Genomic DNA, 18314 nt, shown 5'->3' with positions numbered 1-18314 from the left:
GCCTCTTACGACTGGGAATACCTCGGACCTATTCTAACCCCCGGACCCGCGGAGGGGTATGGTATGGTATGGTATGGTATTTCATCAAGTTGGATTATCGGACCGTATTTCTTCGCAAATGAACCCGCCAGGTTAGCTGATAGTGCTAATGTGCTGCTTCCTGGACTCTGGGAGGCACGCTGGCCCCGGTTCGAACCCGCCCGACGGATTGAAATGTAATTGTATCACATAAAAAATATCTTTTCGGCATTTGATCATGCGTTGAATTCATCATCCGTCAAAAGAATAACAGACGAGTATTACTGCATGCAAACATAAAATGTAAGTTGCAGTAACGTATTAGTGAGTAAATAAAAAAAAAAACTTTAATTAAACTTCTCTCTTTACATATATAGGGTGACATACAAAAACGCAAACATTTCCACAATCCAATGAAACTAGAAGTGATGAAGGAAAGAAATTGCATTCATAGTAATTGAAACATTACAACTTTGCCATTTACCTTTATTAAAAAATTACGTCCTTTAGATGGCGTCCTCCTGTACAAGTACATTCGTGAAAGCTGCTGATGAGATTCCTGATTGACCGCTGCAACATCTGCGCTGGGATATTGTGAATGGCATCCCGAATTACCTGATTCAATTCATCCATGGTTGGGTCGAGTAGACTTTACTCTTGAGATATTCCCACACACAAAATCACAAACGGATAAATCTGGCGATCTAGGAGGACAGGGAATGTTACCGAATCGTGGGATCACACAGCTGTCAAACAATTCTCGCACGTATGCCATTGACTGCCATGCAGTGTGTGATGTCACTCCGTCCTGTTGAAACCAGGCTTCTTGAACGTTTGGTATTTTGTTCAATCCAGGTGTAACGAAAGTTTGTGACATCTCCATGTAACGATCGGCATTGACAGTTATTGTGCTTCCCCGTTCGTCTGCGAAGAAATACGGTCCAATAATCCCATGTGATGAAACACCGCACCATACTGTCACTTTACTAGCGTGTAAAGGGCACTCGTGAACGTCATTAGGATTTATGTTTGCCTAGTAACCGTAGTTCTGTTTAGTTGCATCACCTGTGAGATGAAAATGTGCTTTATCTAACATCCACAACTGGTATAGAAATTCATCGTCATATTTTGTTTTTGTTCTCATGTGTTGAGAGAATCCTAATCGTAACCGGCAATCGTTGTCCCTTAGTTGTTGCACCATATGTAGTTTGTACGGATGAAATTTCAAATCAAAATGAAGAATTCTGTGAACACTCTCCCGAGATATTCCAACAACTGCTGCTCGCTCATGAATTGAGGACTGTGGGCTCCTTTAGACAGACTCGCTGGACAACGCACACTTCTTGGTCGTCGTGTCGGTTTCTTCTTGAGGGCAGATCCAGTCTCTTCAAAATTATTAATCCAACATTTTATCCAATATTTCGACTGAACGGCACGTTCTTCTTCTTGTGCTACTGCCTTTATCCCGCAATGTGCGCAGGGTTAAGAACGGAATTGACGTGGTTAATTTTAAGGGGTGGCCGGATACCCTTCCTACCGCCACCCCATACGCCCCAGGACGGAAGTAGTGTACCCCAGCTGTCTGCGTCTAGTGTAAATCGTGAAATAGTGTGAATGTGTTTCAAATGTCTGCGAGTCGTGTAACTGAGGCGGAACGTGGGGACCAGCGCGGTATTCACCTAGTAGGATGTGGAAAACCGCCTGAAAAACACATCCAGGCTGGCCAGCACACCGGCCAACGTCGTTAATCCGCCGGGCGGATTCGATCCGGAACCGGCGCGCACACCCGAGTCCAGGAATCAACGCGTTAGCGCGCTCGGCTACCCTGGCAGGTTTCGACGAAACGGCATCTTGACGACCAAAATCATAAAAAAGTCGAAACTCACTCTGCGTCGCTACCAAACTCTAATTGTTTTTACAAAACATTTTTATGGCTAACACACGCTGTTGTCGATTCCACTTATCCATGATTACTGAAATGGCGGACTGTTTACTCGCTAACTATCGCGAACCCGCGGTGCTGCCACCTGCCCATGGCAGCCACTACTCAATTCAAACGTTCCTGTTATTCTGGTCACCCTGTATACACTGAAGTCTCCCGCTGGCTTCTTTTTGTATGTGCTGGTTAGTCTGAATAACTATTGTCGAGATTTTGATACGGTCTTGGAATTCCCAGGACCAATACTTTGATCGATTTTTGCCTGTAATCGGTATCGATAATTGCAGATTATCGATTGTCGGGATGGATAGTTTAAGGGAGCCTCTGTGTACGAGTTCTACTCGCTCTTGGTCAATTTATTTCGTTCGCGAGTGTCATTCTTGGGTAAGGCGTGTGCAGAGGTTCACATCACTCTTCCGGTGTGAATGTAACACCTCAGCCTGAACGGAAAGGAATGCTTAGTCCACGCGGTACACTTACTGAATGTGTGTGTGTGTGTGTGTGTGTGTGTGTGTGTGTGTGTGTGTGTGTGTGTAACCATCTGCAAGATTTTATGCTTATTTGAATTGTAAAATAACGGCTAAATTCGACCATGCTCATACGATACATTGGGAGATGATGCTGATGACCATCCATTACTGTGAGAAAAGCCCTTTTGAGTGTGTTGAGCGTGGTTTGGTTTGCAGGCAGCCAAATCAACGATCCTGCTGGGCAGCGCTGACGAGGAGATGCAGCAGCGTCAGAAGAGGTACCGCACCACGCGTGAGTGCTTCCATATATCACACCTCCACACTTCAGTATAACTGTAGTATTCGAACAACGAGTCTGTTCAAGATAGTGAATAGAGACATTTGTACGCATACGTCTGTAGTCAAAACCATCGAACCGCCGTGTCGTAGCTGAGCTTCCCCAGATGGATACTGAATACAAATGCTGCAGAGAGTTCGCACAACTGTTGCTTAGTCACCAATAGAAACACAAGTATCATAGAAAGCTATGCCTTACTTCCCTTATCAGTCCAATACTTGTCCAACAGTTGCACACTCTAAGTGCCTACAAGTTGCCTGTAACGCTAATTTAATACAGGATGTTCGGAAATCCCCTTACAAACTTAAAGGACTTCTAGAGGGGAGTGAGTACATAATATTTTGAACGGAAACCTGAGTCCGGAAACATCATCAAAAGACACTACAGACAGTCAAAGTTGCAGGCGCCGGCGCTTGTAAATGTTTGTACAAACAGAGGATTTCATTATGATGTTACAAACTTTCTGGGTTGATGGAAGCCGGTAAATGGATCAATTTGTGGTAAGGTTTTCTGTCCGGTAATGAACGAGTCGAAAGTATGATCGAGAACCTTCTGATACCTCTGACAGGGGAATACAGTTACCGGTACTGTTGTTAAGATTTTAGTTTAGGAAAGTTTCTGGAAAGTTTTTAACACCATCACGGAATCATCCTGTATATACATACATTTACAGATACCGGAGCCTATAGCTCTGACGCTCTATAGCGTCGATGGGTAACGTTTCCGGACCGAAGTTCCTATTCAAAATACTCACTCCCCTCTGCAAGTCCTATAAATTAGTAACGGAATTTAAAGGCACGAGAGCAGTTGCCCGCAGAGCACACTAGGCAGAGTACTGTCAGGTGTTTCTCAAGAGGGAACCTTATGGTGAGGTCAGAGCAGCGGATGAGGAGATTCACAAGGACTTTCCGGCGTGAAAATCCGTGGGACGGGTAAACACTACACTCTAAACTATCATTGACTTTTTGGACAAGTGCATTCAACGGCTTGACTAACATCTCACGCTTCCAACAATTTGAATCACAGGTGACTTTCTTTCGGTTGTTTAACGAATACTGTTTTAGCAACGTGACGGTAACTATAACAAAAACCTGCCCTGTGTAACACCACAGTTCCATTTTTTTCCAGCAGTATGCATACATGGGTTTCCGTCCAGAAAAAAAGCAGCTAAAAACTCACTTCTGCAATGTAATATCGAACAGCCTACCTTGAACGGTAGAAGTGGTCTAACAGGCGTGCGTGCTTCGTTACAACACAGAACTACATTCCGATGCTGCGTACTTGAAATGTGCAGCAGTAGATTCTCGACCTATTACACATACCTGTCCTTACCTGTGATGCAGTTGTTCCTGTGCTGCGCTTCCACATGTTCACATACTTGAACCTCATATCAATAAAAAAAACACGCTGGAAGTTGTCGGTACTCCGTTAAAGAAAGCACAGACTAATCTGGTAAAATTAATTTTACACATATTTTTTTAAAAAATATTGCATCCCCGCGGTTCCTAGAACTTTTGAAGATAGACGTTCACGTAGTGGATATTGTATCACAGACACAGTCCCTTTGACTGTTTAGAGATGTCACTAAACCCACCCAAAGATGTAAACAGCCATGCATGAGAAGCGTCTATTAGACGGAGGGGGTACGACAGCCGATCAGTTCCAGTCGTTCCACTAGAAAGGAGGTACACGGCTCGTGTTGACTGTAGTCAACAATGCCTAGACGGCCAATACCGCGGTTTGAATGCGTCCGCATTGTTACGTTGTGCCAGAAAGGGCTCTCAACAAGCGAAGTGGCCAGGCGTCTCGGAGTGAACCAAAGCAATGTTGTTCGGACATGGAGGAGATACAGAGAGACAGGAACTGTCGATGACACTCCTCGCTCAGGCCGCCCAAGGGCTACTACTGTAGTGGATGACCGCTGCCTACGGATTATGGCTCCGTGGAACCCTGATAGCAACGCCACCATGTTGAATAATACTTTTCTTGCAGCCACTCAAACTGCGCACAATAGGCTGCATGATGCCGAATTACACTCCCGACGCCGATGGCGAGGTCCATCTTTGCAACCACGACACCATTCAGAGCGGTACAGATGGGCCCAACAACATGCCGAATGGACCGCTCAGGATTGGCATCACGTTCTCTTCCCCGATGAGTGTCGCATATGCCTTCAACCAGACAATTGTCGGAGACGTGTTTGGAGGCTACACGGTCAAGTTGAACGCCTTAGACACACTGTCCAGCGAGTCCAGCGAGTCCAGCAAGGTGGAGGTTACCTTCTGTTTTGGGGTGGCATTATGTGGGGCCAAAGTACGCCGCTGGTAGTAATGGAAGGCGTCGTAACGGCTGTACGATACGTGAATGCCGTCCTCCGACCGACAGTGCAACCATATCGGCAGCGTATTGGCGAGGCATTGGTCTCCATGGACGACAATTCGCAACACCATCGTGCACATCTCGTGAATGACTTCCGCCAGGATAACGATATCGCTCGACTAAAGTGGCCAACATGTTCTCCAGGCATGAACTCTATCGAACATGCCTGGGATAGATTGAAAAGGGCTGTTTATGGACAACGTTATCCGCCAACCACTCTGAGGGATCTAAGACGAATTGCCGTTGAGGAGTGGCACAATCTGGACCAACAGTGCCTTGATGAACTTGTGGGTTGTATGCCACGACAAATAAAGGCATGCATCAGTGCAAGAGGACGTACTACTGGGTGTTGGAGGCACCACTGTGTACAGCAGTCTGGACCACCACCTCTGAAGTTCTCGCTGTTTGGTGGTACAGCATACAATTTGTGGTTTTCATGAGCTGTAAAAAGGACGGAAATGATGTTTATGTTGATCTGTATTGCAATTTTCTGTATAAGTTCCGGAACTCACGGAAATGAGGTGATGCAAAATTTTTCTTGATGTGCGTATTATTGAGGCAGTCCACCATCCAATTACAATGGTGAACAGACATTACAGCATTATGAAAAGTTGACAATAGCGTTCATCAGAATTCAGAACGCTTGCGAAACTTAGACTAATTCCGATTGACGGGACAATTACGCCATACCCTGTTAGTTACTCACACATAACATTCTAATCTCTTTGTCGCTATGCTATGCTGGGCTTGGATGCGAATCGCCAGGACAGTTTGGAATCTGTCAGCAGTAACTTGCAAGATTTCTCCAAGACACAAACTTCGCTTATCCCACACTCTCTCAACCAGACGGCCATTAGAGACAGTCGACGGCAACACTGAGCCACAACACAAGTAAACAATTAGCATCGTCCAGCTTACTGACTTTTGGTTTAGTCCGACTCAACACCCTGGAACATGTCTTTCAATTCCTTTCGGCGACTTGCGTTTCAGTGACCTACCCTAGTAACTCTGTTGGCTGAACGAGACGCACAGTTTAATCTGAAATCCGAACCACGTAACGATCCTGGCGAGCCTTCACATCATTGAGAGGTAAAGGCTAGGTTAAAGACAGACTGAAAATGTGCTCCAACCGGGATTCAACCAGTTGTGGAAAAGGCATGCTTTCACCTTAAGGGAGTTAACAGTTCTTGACCTTCAACTTCTTGGACTTTCTACTACCTAATTCGCATATTGATTGTTGGAAGGAAGGACCGATGATTGGGTTTAACATTCCGTCGATATCGAGGTCATTAGAGACGGAGTGCAAGCTCGTATTGTGTCAAGGATGGGGAAGAAAACCGACAGTGCCCTTTCAAAGCAACCATCCTGGCATTCGCCTGGATAGAGTTACGGATATTATGAAAAACCTAAATAGCGATGCCCGGATGCGGGTTTGAACTGTCGTCCTTCCGAATGCGAGTCCAATATGCTAACCACTGCGCCACCTCGCTCGTTTTGAACATTGGAACTGCTCTCGCTGATTAAGCTGCGATCGTCGATGTAAATAAAATGGGATCGTGGAGACAGTCACAAAAACGTGTGTGAATGGCAATCATAAGTAAAATAATTTACAGGAACACATATATTTAGCTTTTAGTTGTATCGTTCACTTTGCCTGAGTGAAGTGGGTGACCATGTTAAACATGCAAACTTAATCCCTACGGTGGAAACCCAACAAAATCGACACATTACCGGAACATTGCCCTCTCGGCCAACGATAATGACCTTATTTCCAATAATGTGTGTCTCCGTGTCTATTGTAAAACCTACGCAACTCGGAAGCTATTCTCACTGAGGTGATGCTATATGTGATCAGATACGTCGCAAAAGAAGTCGTGCAACGTGACATTTATCGGTGCGACACTCGTGTTCCCACTGAGAGAGAATACGTCTTCAGTACGATGCGTGATGTGACTCTCGATACGAGAATCAACAAGGCACCACTATTCACGTTTCTGTTTCAGTTTCAGTTGCAATCATGATCTTTTATGAACTGGACGTTTTTGTAGCTTATCGATGTTCAAAGCTCAAAAAAAACTGAAAAACAGAAGAAAATACTGGATGCACCTGTACAATGCTATAAATACACTGAAGAGCCAAGGTAACTGCTACACCTAATATTGTGTAGGGCCCCCGCGAGTATGCGGAAGTGCCGCAACACGACTTGCCAAGGACTCGACAAATGTCTGAAGCAGTGCTGGAGCGAATTGACACCGTGAATCCTGCATAGCTGTCCATAAGTCCGTAAGAGTACGAGGGGATGGCGATCTCTTATGAACAGCACGTTGCAAGGCATCCGAGATATGCTCAATAAAGTTCATGTCTGGTGAGTTTGGTCGCCAGCGGAAATGTTTAAGCTCAGAAGAGTGTTCCTAGTACCACTCTGTAGCAATTCTAGACAATGTCCAGCTGTAATTGGCCACGTCCATCGGAATGCACTATGGACATGAACAGGTGCAGGTGATCAGATAGGGTGCTTACGTACTTGCCACCCGTCAGAGTCGTAGCTAGACGTACCAGGGGTCCCATATCACTCCAAATGCACAAGCCCCGCACCATTACAGAGCCTTCAACAGATTGAACAGTCCCCTGCTGACATGCCGGGTCCTTGGATTCATGAGGTTGTCTGCATACCCGTACACGTCCACCCGCTCGATACAATTTGAAACGAGTCTCGTCCGACCAGGCAACATGTTTCCAGTCATCAACAGCCCAATGCAGGTGTTGACGGGCCCAGGTGAGGCGTAAAGCTTTGTGTCATGCCCTCATGGGGGGTACACGAGTGGGCCTTCGGATTCGAAAGCCCATATCGATTGTGTTTCGTTGAATGGTTCGCACACTGACACTTGTTGATGGTCCAGCATTGAAATATGCAGCAATTAGCGGAAGGGTTGCACTTCTGTCACGGTGAACGATTCTCTTCAGTCGTCGTTGGTCCGATCCTTGCAGGATATTTTCCCGGCAGCAGCGATGTCGGAGATCTGATTCCTGATATTCACGGTACACTCGTGAAATGGTCGTACGGGAAAATCCCCACTTCATCGCTACGTAGGAGATGTTGTGCTCCATTGCTCGTGCGCTGACTGTAACACCACGTTCAAACTCACTTAAATCTTGATAACCTGCCAGAATCAGAAACCGATTTAACAACTGCGGCAGACACTTGTCTTATACAGACGTTGTCAACCGCAGAGCCGGATTCTGCCTGTATTTGAATACGCATGCCTTTACCAGTTTCTTTGGCGCTGCAGTGTATTAGACATAGTTCGGCTGTGATTTCGTATGAGGTATCTCGCAGGAACACAAACTCCACACGTTAGTCCAGATAGCTTCCATTTTTTGGAGCAACAATGACAGCTACTCTGACAAATCAGAACCCAAGTATTGTACTTGCTGTTTCTCCTATGAGAAGCAAACCTTTGCAGTTATGTAAGCTGGTTAAAGTGTGTGAATGACGTTCAAAATGCGGCCATGAAAAGTTTTTTTTTTTTTTTTTTTTTTTTTTGTTGTAAGGCAGCATAGTACAGTACTTCAGTCAATGTGGTAAATAGATCACTAATGGTTACAAATTAATAAAGCTAAGAAAGTGTTGCAGCATCCATTTACTTCCGCAAAGTGTTATACTAGTGCCCAAAATTAAAGCAGCAAACTGCTATTTGCCCCCTCCTATGTCTAATTCAAGATACAATCATACATACTGTCAACAGATGCCATTACGATCGTGTTCTACACAGAAGATGTCATTCCGAACAACGGACAACACGCTAGCAACGACTTAAGGGCACCTATCAAGCGGGATAGTGTTAGGTAGTGTTTGCAGGATAGTCCCACATCCACAATTCCTGTGTACACAGTCGCACACGGTGCAGGATGGCACGAAAGAACACCTACAGACTATCTGCTGTGGAAGGCAATAGGAAGAATAGAAGCAAGAGAGTCGCAAATTGACGTGGCCGATGCCTTAATGCCAATCGGTCTGTTGTTTCTCTGATTAGGTGACAGTTTAGAGAGACCGGAACTGTATCCCGGAGACTAGGACAGGGCCGACCATGTGTGACATTAGAAAGAGTTGGCCGTTATTTGGCAGAGAGGGCGCGAAATTACCTTAGTACTGCACTGCAACTGGCATCTTGCCTCCCACCATCCCCTGGACGTGTTGTATCGAGGCAAACGGGGTACAGAGTGCTTCAGCGGAGTGGTCTTTATTGTTGGAGACCTGCTGTCTGTCTACCTCTGACGTGTATTCCCGGAAGGGAACGTCTAGAGTGGAGCCGTCAACATGCCACCTGGACAGTCGAAGGGTGGCCAATGTTCTTTTCACAGATCAGTTCTAATTTGGTCTGGAGAGTGATTCTCGACGGATTGGCATCTGGAGGACACGTGGAACACGACTTCGGGATCCAAACAATGGGAAAGGGACCAATATCGAGGAGGATCCCTGATGATATGTGGGCAGGGATTATGTTCACCACTAGAACACCTCTTCATTAAATTGTACGTGTGAATCAGCAAGATTTAAATGCTGTCAGGTTGCGAGGTGCTGTAAGCCCAGACTTTGTAATAATGGACGATAATGCTGGACCTCATAGAGCATGGGTGGTCGATGTTTTTTTGGAAACGGAAGGTATTGCATGCATGGCGTAGCCTGTCCGCTCTCCCGATTTTAATCCCATGGAGCATGTCTGGGATGCACTAGGGATATGGGTTACATCACGTCAGCACCCACCAACCACTCTCCAAGACTAGTCAGCTGCTGTACATGAAGAATGGGCGTTACTGCTACAACATGAGTTTCATGACATCGTTCACAGCATGTCCCGTAGTTGTCATGCTTATATTGTTATCGGAGGTAGTCACACCGCGTGAGAGGAACATTTTCGTCTACCGATATGCATGTTGCAGATGATTTCTGTATCCTTCACGTTCTTGAGTTTTCAGAAGTACAGTTGAATTTGAAGTGATGTCAGTTACCGTCGATGGTGTAGCGATGGGTGGTGAACTCTACTTACAGGTAGACAATGTGTTTGAATAAACAGGAGCAGCTAATCCCGACGTGTCCTTTTCTGCTTCGTCTAGTTGCTCATTCAGAAGTAACAGTTATTTAGCTTTCAGGCCTCTTTCACACCTGTCACAAAGTTTCCTGAAATCAGAGAGCATGGACTGTCAAACCACCCAGTCAGCATCATCAGCTGATGCCCGGTGTCTTTTCATTTCAGTAAGTTTTTCATGACCATCTTTGGCTTGTATCGGCAGCATATGAAAAAGAGACTCATCAGGTAACTCCGCATAGTAGACGGCAGTAGCCTTCAGTGTGGTATTGTATGGAACTGGGGACCTAGAAACGATGGAGAGGCTTCGTCCCCGCCGTAGCCCTCAGTGGTACACAACCTCACAACAGGCTACAGCAGTCCACTCACCCCACTGCCGCCCCACACCGAACCTAGGGTTACTGTGCGGTTCGGCCCTCGATATATTTTAGTAATTTTTATGTCATTTCGTCAACGATTTCGCTAAATTTTGTAATTCTGCTTTTCAGCAATAAAAGCCGAAGCAAAAATCATTGATAGCACATAATGAGATTGTATTTGTGTTCAGTGCTTCAGCTTACTAGACTACATATTTTGCCATGCAAACATTATAATAACATATTAAAGTATTTATTATAAAAAGCGTATTAAATTCATTTCCATTTCCCATGCAAATGTAGTAAGCGATATTATGAAAAAAATTAGGGGTGTTGGTTCCACTGCGGGGTTTCTGATTGCCAAGATAGCGACCGCACGGCGTCATGACCGACTCGCGCAGGTGTAACTAGAATATTGTCAACTTCGATACATCATGCCAAAACTTCATTCTATAAACAAATTATCTTCTCTCCCAGCCACATTTCATTACACAAAACCACGTCTGTCTATTTGTAATAACACAAGGAAAATTGCTGCTTAAAAAATAGGGTTCAAATGGCTCTGGGCACTATGGGACTTAACACTGTGGTCATCAGTCCCCTAGAACTTAGAACTACTTAAACCTAACTGACCTAAGAACATCACAAACATCCATGCCCGAGGCAGGATTCGAACCTGCGACTGTAGCAGTCGCACGGTTCCGGACTGCGCGCCTAGAACCGCGAGACCACCGCGGCCGGCTGCTGCTTCAAATCTCCGCAATCTGACAAGAACCAACATAAGTTAAACTCATACTTTTTCCCCTCGAAAAATGTGAAGTACTACACAAACCTGCAACGTATTTGTTTATCCACTCTATCAGATAGGATGCTCACCTTTTTTCAGTGGAATATTAGATGTTAGCCTCAATGGAAGGCCGAGTAATTGATAAAATGAATTCTTTTTTGTTGGTTTCCTTTGTTTTCTCACTGCACTGACGTATGATGCAGTAACTATCTTTTTACTCCTGCCGTAGTCATTGTCTTCCCTTGTTCTTCTTATGAGAAGAGTTGTTATTAATATGGTTTAGCGACGTGTCCTTCCTCTGCCACTCAGTTTACACATTGCAGTATTTGCAATGAATTACCTCTGTAGTTTTGTCAAACACGTTAATTACTACTGTTGAATTTTTTTTTCGAGCAAAAATTGTCACTACCAATTAACAGACTTCAGCACACAGCGCGAAGGAAAATCACAAAACATAAGACTGAATGCACCGGCAATCAGAAAAGAGTTCGAACATGCAATACACTGCCAGAGCAAAGAACACGCTGGACGTAGTTGAATGCCTTACTTCCCTAAGCAGGGGCCTGACGGTGTGGCCGAGCGTTTCTATGCCCTTCAGTCTGGAGCCGCGCGACCGCTAGGGTCGCAGGTTCGAATCATGCCTCGGACCTGGTTGTGTGTGATGTCCTTATGTTAGTTAGGTTTAATTAGTTCTAAGTTCTAGAGGACCGATGACCTCCGCTGTTAAGTCCCATAGTGCTCAGAGGCATTTGAACCCTAAACAGGAAATGAAGTTAGCAATACTCGATACGACATAAGAATTCTAGTTACGAGGGTAATCCCAAAAGGAAGGTATCCAATTTTTGTTGTAAATAATTAGACCTGTTTATTTCTACAATGGTTTGCATCAGTTTACAGCTTGAACATGTAGTTAGTTTTCGACATAATCACAATTTCTGTCATTGCATTTTGGTAGACGCTGTGACAGTTTTTATATGCCATGTCATACCAGCTCGCAGCCATGCTGTTCAGAAAGTTATGAACCTCTTCTTTCACCTCGTCGTCGGGGTTGAATCGCTTTCCGGCCAAATGCTCTTTTAACGTAGGCAACTGGTGATAGTCACTGGGCGCCAAGTCAGGACTATAGGGTGGGTGGGTGATTATGTTCCACTGAAACTGTTGCAGGAGAGCAACGGTTTGCCGAGCGATGTGTGGGCGAGCATTGTCATGGAGAATGTGTACGCCCTCGCTCAACATTCCTCTTCTCCGGTTCTGAACTGCCCATTTGAGTTTTTACAGTGTGTCACGGTACCTGTTAGCGATAATTGTGGTCCCAGCGATTCAGCTCCAACGACGAGGTGAAAGAAGAGGTTCATAACTTACTGAACAGCATGGCAGCGAGCTGGTATGACATGGGCGTACAAAAACCGCCACAGCGTCTACACAAATGCATCGACAGAAATGGTGATTATGTCGAAAAGTAGCTAACTGTTCAAGCTGTAAACTGATGTAAACCATTGTAGAAATAAACACTTCCCCACAGTCGTTTAATGAACAAAGTAAGAGCGTATGGACTATCAGACCAGTTGTGTGACTGGATTGAATAGTTCCTAAATAACAGAACGCAGCATGTGATTCTCAGTGGAGAGAAGTCTTCCGAAGTAAGAGTGATTTCAGGTGTACCGCAGCTATTCACAATTTACATAAATGACCTTGTCGATGATATCGAAGTTTCACTGAGGCTTTTTGCGGATGATGCTGTGGTGTATCGAGAGGTTGTAACAATGGAAAATTGTACTGAAATGCAGGAGGATCTGCAGCGAATTGACGCATGGTGCAGGGAATGGCAATTGAATCTCAATGTAGACCAGTGTAATGTGCTGCGAATACATAGATACGTAGATAGATACCTTATCATTTAGTTACAAAATAGCATGTCAGCAACTGGAAGCAGTTAATTCCATAAATTATCTGGGAGTACGCATTAGGAGTGATTTAAAATGGAATGATCATATAAAGTTGATCGTTGGTAAAGCAGGTGCCAGACTGAGATTCATTGGAAGAACCCAAGGAAATGCAATCCGAAAACAAAGGAAGTAGGTTAAAGTACGCTTGTTCGTCCACTGCTTGAATACTGCTCAGCAGTATGGGATCCGTACCAGATAGGGTTGATAGAAGAGATACAGAAGATCCAACGGAGAGCAGCGTGGTTCGTTACAAGATTATTTAGTAATCGCGAAAACGTTACGGAGATGATTGATAAACTCCAATGGAAGACTCTGCAAGAGAGACGCTCCGTAGCGTACGGGCTTTTATTGAAGTTTCGAGAACATACCTTCACTGAAGAGTCAAGCAGTATATGGCTCCTTACTACGTATATCTCGCGAAGAGACCATGAGGATAAAATCAGAGAGATTAGAGCCCACACAGAAACATACCGACAATCCTTCTTTCCACGAACAATACGAGGCTGGAATAGAAGAGAGAACCGATAGAGGTACTCAAGGTATCCCCCGCCACACACCGTCAGGTGGCTTGCGGAGTATGGATGTAGATGTAGATCTCTGTGTACTTAAAAAAAAAAACGACCTTACTTCCGGGATTGCCCTCGTATATCGAACAGATGTAGAATCGACTGTCACCGATATTCGAATTTCATTGCCATAACTCGTATCAGATATCCACCGTGATTTCACACACTGTGGACGATTATTTCTCGATTTTGCTTTTGTGAAAAAAAACAGGTGCGTCTGTGTATAAGTGACGTAGAACGGTACACCAAGTACAACATTGACACGAAATATAGACGTGAATGACGGATGTGGCGGTAAATTTTAAAAAATGTGTGTACGTTAGGCGCAGTACTGTGGATCCGAGTGGTGGGTGGGATGCAGGTGGTTGTTGGTGGGGTTGTTTCAGTGGAGATGTGGCGGCCGGGCAAGGCGGCGGTGGCGTGCCCGGCGTGCGGCATGGAGGCGCCTCCCGTGATACGGCGCGCCCGCACCGACCGCTCCAGGACGCCGCTGGGCGCGCTCTGCGCTGTTGGGTCAGTACCCGCCTAGCAATACACTGCAGCAACACTGTACAGCGGTGCGAAAGTGATCGCCTGCTCAGCCTTATGCTAAATGTTTCTTTATAAAGGTAACTTTCTACAGCTGATAAATATACTACTGCCCATTAAAACTGCTACACCACGAAGATGACGTGCTACAGACGCGAAATTTAACCGCCAGAAAGAAGATGCTGTAATATGCAAATGATTACCTTTTCAGAGCATTCACACAAGGTTGGCGCCAGTGGCGGCACCTACTAAGTGCTGACGTGAGTAAAGTTTCCAACCGATTTCTCATACACAAACAGCAGTTAATCGGCCTTGCCTGGTGAAACGTTGTTGCGATGCCTCGTGTAAAGAGGAGAAATACGTACCATCACGTTTCCGACTTTGATAAAGGTCGGACTGTAGCCTATCGCGATTGCAGTTTGTCGTAACGCGACACTGCTGCTCGCGTTGGCCGAGATCCAATGACTTTTAACAGAATATGTAATCGGTGGGTTCAGGAGGGTAATACGGAACCCCGTGCTGGATCCCAACGGCCTCGTATCACTAGCAGTCGAGATGACAGGCATCTTATCCGCATGGCTGTAACGGTTGATCCAGCCACGTCTCGATCCCTGAGTCAACAGATGGCGACCTTTGCAAGACAACAACCATCTGCACGAACAGTTAGACTACGTTTGCAGCAGCGTGAACTATCAGCTCGGAGACCATGGCTGCGGTTACTCCTGACGCTGCATCACAGACAGGAGCGCCTGCGGTGGTGTACTCAATGACGAACCGGGGTGCACGAATTGCAAAACATCATTTTTTCGGATGAATCCAGGTTCTGTTTACAGCGTCATGATGGTCGCATCCGTGTTCGGCGAAACCGCGGTGAACGCACATTGGAAGCGTCTATTCGTCATCGCCATACTGGCGTATCAGCCGGCGTGATGGTATGGGATACCATTTGTTACACGTCTCGGTCACCTCTTGTTCGCATTGACGGCACTTTGAACAGTCGACGTTACTTTTCATATGTGTTACGAACCGTGGCTCTACCCTTCATTCGAACCCTGTAAAATCCTACATTTCAACAGGATAATACACGATCGCATGTTGCAGGTCCTGTAAGGGTTTTTCTGGATACAGAAAATGTTCGACTGCTGCACTGGCCAGCACATTCTCCAGATCTCTCACCAATGGAAAACGTTTGGTCGATGGTGGCCGAGCAATTGGCTCGTTACAATACGCCATTCACTACTCTTGATGAACTGTGGTATCGTGTTGAAGTTGCATGGGCACCTGTACCTGTATACGCCATCCAAGCTCTGTTTGACTCAATGCCCAGGCGTGTCAAGGCCGTTATTACTTCCAGAGGTGGTGGTTCTGGGTATTTATTTCTTGGGATCTATGCACCCAAATTGCGTGAAAATGTAATCACATGTGAATTCTATTATAATATATTTGTCTAATGAATGCCCGTTTATCATCTGCCTTTCTTCTTGGTGAAGCAATTTTAATGGCCAGTAGTGTATTTGAAAAGCATTTTTGTAACTATCCTCTATACTATCCAACTGTACTCTTTTGATTTCAACAAAAATCATCTCTGGGAGACTAAACAATAACAACAATGGAAAACATATATAGGATACATGGACAAAAAGAACGAAAATTACACAGTGTTTGAAAAATAATGAGCAAATTACAAGGTTTGCCAAAAAAGTAATGCACCGCATTTTTTTTTCCTCACCGAAAACAATGCTACCAATGTGAAACGTTAGGTACTTAATATTTGAAGTCTCCTGAGTGAGTGCTTCAAGTTTCCGTCACTTCCGACGGATAGCGAAGCTGCACGACAGTTTCAAAATGGCGTCAGTAATTTATGTATGTTACGAGCAACGTGCCGTCCTGCCAGGAAGTTTCATACCAGCGCACACTCCGCTGCAGAGTGAAAATCTCATTCTGGAAACATCCCCCAGGCTGTGGCTAAGCCATGTCTCCGCAATATCCTTTCTTTCAGGAGTGCTAGTTCTGCAAGTTTCGCGGGAGAGCTTCTGTAAAGTTTGGAAGGTAGGAGACGGATACTGGCAGAAGTAAAGCTGTGAGTACCGGGCGTGAGTCGTGCTTCGGTGGCTCAGATGGTAGAGCACTTGCCCGCGAAAGGCAAAGGTCCCGAGTTCGAGTCTCGGTCGGGCACACAGTTTTAATCTGCCAGGAAGTTTCATATCAGCGCACACTCCGCTGCAGAGTGAAAATCTCATTCCAGTTCTCATTATGTTCAATAAGGAATGGTTGAAGAAAAAATGCAGTGCATTACTTTCTGGGCAACCCTCGTTCACAACTCCATAGTTATTCTTAAAAAAATTACAAATATGATATTAATTGCAAAATACTCACAAAATATTAAAGTTTCAGCTGAGCTATTACAAATGGGCTGTGTCCACCCGCAGCAGCACGAAGAACACCTAGACAACAGCTAAATTCGTCATAAACTATCGGCCTTTACAGAAGTTAAGGGCTCCTGTTGTTCTGGTGTGCCGGCCTAGGTGGCCTTGCGGTTCTAGGCGTTACAGTCTTGATCACGCGACCGCTACGGTCGCAGGTTTGAATCCTACCTCGGGCATGAATGTGTGTGCTGTCCTTAGGTTAGTTAGGTTTAAGTAGATCTGAGTTCTAGGAGACTGATGACCTTAGAAGTTAAGTCCCATAGTGCTCAGAACCAGCCAGCCAACCTCGTTTATGTTTTGTTGTTGTTGTTTCTTCCAGTGATGATCGTTATAAAAACCGAAACCAGTAAAGAATGAAGTAGAATATGTACGGCTCATGGCTAAAAAAAAAAAAAAAGCTTTTCCTATGCTAAATGCTGCCAATTTTTGGTACTGCCACTAAAACCGTTCGTTGTCTCCTCTTTAATAAGCTCTTTGGATCGAAAAATACTGTTTCCTTACTATACTCTCTTTCAACAGGGTAGACTATACACATTCTTACGCACATTCACGAACAGACACACTACAAGAATTTTCGAATTTCATGTACTGTTCACGCTATTCACCATTAAAGTTCCTTCGAATATCTTCTAATCTGCTTCCTAGCCCACGAATCTTCTTCAGCAAAGCGTCTCTGTTCGCTCTTTAGCTCTCGTGCCTCTGGTATGTCTTCTTTCATCGCATCCTCCGTCCAAGCAGTTCTACAGCACCGCCATTACACATCGACACGACAGAAATTTAAACTCCACGACAGTTCTCTCAAAGCCAGCTTCACGTTGCGCGACATAGATCCTTTTAGGGGAAGAATAGACGTCAAAAGACTAATGTTTGCGTCAAGGGAGAGCACCGCAACTTTCTCGTAGATTTAGAGTACATGATAGTGTCAGTCTCTCATAGTTTTGTTAAAAAGTTTGTCATACACTACTAAGGATGTTTCTCTACGTGTGTCTACTCTCTGTACACACTGTTACAGAAGTACTTTTTGTACAGAAAAAAGAATATGTATGAATAAGAAGTATTCACAAAAATAAACAAACGTTAGATACTCACCCATAACAGTAAAGTAGCTCACAGGCTTGGGAACATATTCAGGAAACACAGACTGAAAATAGCCTGCAGAGTAGAGGACCCAGAAAAAAAACTGGAGCTGTCCGCTGTGGCCGAGCGGTTCTAGGCGTTTCAGACCGGAACCACGTTGCTGCTGCGGTCACAGGTTCAAATCCTGCCTCGGGCACGGATGTGTGTGATATCCTTAGGTTAGTTAGGTGTAAGTAGTCTAAGTCTAGGGGACAGATGACCTCAGATGTTAAGTCGCATAGTGCTTAGAGCTACTTCAACAACAAAAAACTGGACAACAAGCACAAATACAGAAGTACACAATACAAATGGTTATTTATCAGCTCACATATCAAAACTGAATGTCAGTATATGGGAAG

The sequence above is a fragment of the Schistocerca gregaria genome, chromosome 1 (genome assembly GCF_023897955.1).
Source record: "Schistocerca gregaria isolate iqSchGreg1 chromosome 1, iqSchGreg1.2, whole genome shotgun sequence".
NCBI lineage: Eukaryota > Metazoa > Arthropoda > Insecta > Orthoptera > Acrididae > Schistocerca > Schistocerca gregaria.
This window is presented reverse-complemented; position numbering follows the sequence as displayed.